This window comes from Mus caroli, chromosome 12, assembly GCF_900094665.2.
Source record: "Mus caroli chromosome 12, CAROLI_EIJ_v1.1, whole genome shotgun sequence".
Taxonomy (NCBI): domain Eukaryota; kingdom Metazoa; phylum Chordata; class Mammalia; order Rodentia; family Muridae; genus Mus; species Mus caroli.
The window spans coordinates 33,891,980-33,894,913 of record NC_034581.1 but is presented as its reverse complement, the minus strand read 5'-3'; positions in this window follow the sequence as shown (position 1 = coordinate 33,894,913).

The window sequence follows — 2,934 nt, the reverse complement described above, 5'->3', positions numbered from 1 at the left end:
CTCAATCTGTGGGAATCAGGGGTTCTGGCAGGTGGACATGGAGTCATCGAGAATGGAGTGACAAACAGACATGACACATGGGAGTGTGGATCTGAATGCATTTTTGCCAAATGAATACCAGACTTTTAATACAGAAGAAAAACAGAAAACCAGGCGAACACATCCTCCAAGTTACAGTGACACAAAACAAAAGGAATGTATACATCAAAAGATTGCAGGAACTAGGCTGTGTTTATCACTTAATTAAAAAGATCAGCTAAACTCTGGAGCCAGGTGAATGTTCTGATGTAATGCTAGTCTATTGTTAAACCCACTACCAGTGGTTCTTTAGTTAATATCTGATTATGCTATTCCTCTGGGCCTAGTGAAGAAACCTGTACCAGGGGAATTCCCTTCCACTAACTCTTTCATGGGACAACTCACCTATTTGCTAGGCCCTTGTGTATTCCTGTGTTTGGGTGTGACTCGGCTATTATCCTAAGTAATCACTATGCAGACTAGCCCTGAACTTTTTTAGCTGCGTTCTTTGTAATGCCAAATTAGTTTCACTGTCTCTCCTAGAAGTGAATTTGAATGTTACTGAATAGATAACATTCTTACTGAATTCCAAGGTAACCACTGGCTTCAAGTATTTTCTAGGGACCATTAGAACACTGGTGGAGGCTTAGCTATGTCAAAAATCAATCCTTAAAGGCACTTATAATAAAACAATACTGAAAAAGAGCATACACCAGACTAACACAGGGACAGGGTTTGAGTATACAGGCTATGGGAATGCCAAGGTTCCAGGAGACAAAGTTTCCTTGAAACTCTTTGCCTTGTGACTGCTTTCAGGCCCTTAGGCCTACCAAGCAGACTGCACTAGAGTGGATGTAGCACTAAACCACCATTCAAAGAAAACAATGAAAAAGTGTAATATAAAAACAAAAAAGAAAACTAGGCCTTTAGGCCCAGGCATGAGAATGTGACCTTTGTGACTCAATGCTCTGAGGTATGCTAATCATAAAACAGATAGAGACATTCCTCCACCCACCTGCTTCCAGAGTTCCTGGGAAGTGTTAGTTCAAAGAAAGTCACTCTGATCCACCCTGACCGCTCCTGGAACCCACTATGCAAATGAGGTATTTTTAGAGGCTCTTAGAAACTATCTTGACTTTCCAATTCCTTGTGACTCTTAACTGGTACTTTGGTATTTTCCAACAACACTCTCCCCACCCCCTTTAGTTGTGGTTTCTTTCTTTAAACATCCCTGTCCCAGCTACACCGGGCCCAAGGTCCTCTACCCCTGGGTGGTGTATGACTGTGGGCCCCAGAGTGCTCTTGGAATAAAAGTCCTCTTTCGGTTTGCATCAAGACCATTACTTGTGAGTGATTTGGGGTGTTGCCTTTCCTAAGTCAGAACGTGGGGGAGTCCTTACATTGTGGGTCTTTCAACATGTGGTGGGACTCATGTCTCTAGCTGCATATGTAACAGAGGTTGGCCTAGTTGGTCATCAATGGGAGGAGAGGCCCTTGGTCCTGTGAAGGTTCTATGCCCCAGTATAGGGGAATGCCAGGGCCAGGAAGTGCAGGTGGGTAGGTTGGTGAGCAGGGGTGGGAAGTGGGGATAGGGGATTTTCAAAGAGGAAAGGAGGTAAGGGCATAACATTTGAAATGTAAATAAAGAAAATATTTAATAAAACAAGAAAGTGAAAGAAAATTATGTCAAATGCATATTTTGTCACTGGACAGGCTCCAAATAATATAGCTCTCAAATAACATTTTCATTTTGACACTGAATTGCTGATAACAAATTTTCCCCTGTTTAATTGTACTTTTTTCATTTCATAATGTAACATGCTTGAGTTCCATATTCAACTATCAGTGTGACATACTCCATATCTCCTAAGATAGTCATTATAATTGGTTTTACATAGCAAAGTCCCATTTTCTTTTTTACCACTCACTTGGAAATACATTTTGACATTGTAAAGGCATCAATTTAAATGACAAATGGTCTGATTTCTGTAGGGACAGGTTTTCTAGAAAAGCATTGTTCTATCTAGAAATGCTTGGATAAGAAAGATGTCAAACCTGTTGACAAGATTGACCCATAAGAAGGTTACAGGAAGTTACAGACTTCCCACCAATACTTCTGCAAAAAGCAGTTTCCTATCTCCCTTCCTGGCAGGGGTCTTAATGAAGCTCCACTACCTGAAGTAAATAAAACATGACTGGGTTCCTCACAACTGGAAAGCAATGAACAATTGACTTAAAATGTAATCAGGTGATGAATACAAGAGAGACCTTTTTTCTTCTCTTACATCTACCAGGTAGTTTAACACTACCCTCTTCATGTCAAGAAACAAATATAATTTACTCATTTCTATCTACTGATCAGATGCTAACATTCAACAATAATAAAAGTGAAATTAAATATAAAAAAGAAAGATGCCAAATAATGCAACCAAGGAAGCTTTTCCTTGTTTGATTCAATGATAATGATATCATTATTACCTGATTTCAAGTGACTTTAAAATGATCAAAGTACCAAGACTCTTAATTTAAACATCATGGGATTCTCCCCATATAGTACTATCTATGATATATGTTGGTGTTGCTTGTTTAAAATTTCATTCTTGGGTTTCTGATTCCCACAGAGAAACAATTATGATATTATAGGAATTTAAAAATACATATTATAGCCCTTCAGGTTCGACCAGCACCAGGGTAACTAGGGCGCAGAGTCAGCTGAAACCTGCGAGCTACCCAAGACACCCGCCATGGGATCTTAAGACTTCTGGTGAGTGGAACACAGCTTCTGCACCAATCTCTAAACAGAGACAACTATAACAACTAACTCCAGAGATTACCAGATGGTGAAAGGTAAACATAATAATCTTACTAACAGAAACCAAGACCACTCACCATCATCAGAACCCAGCACTCCCACTT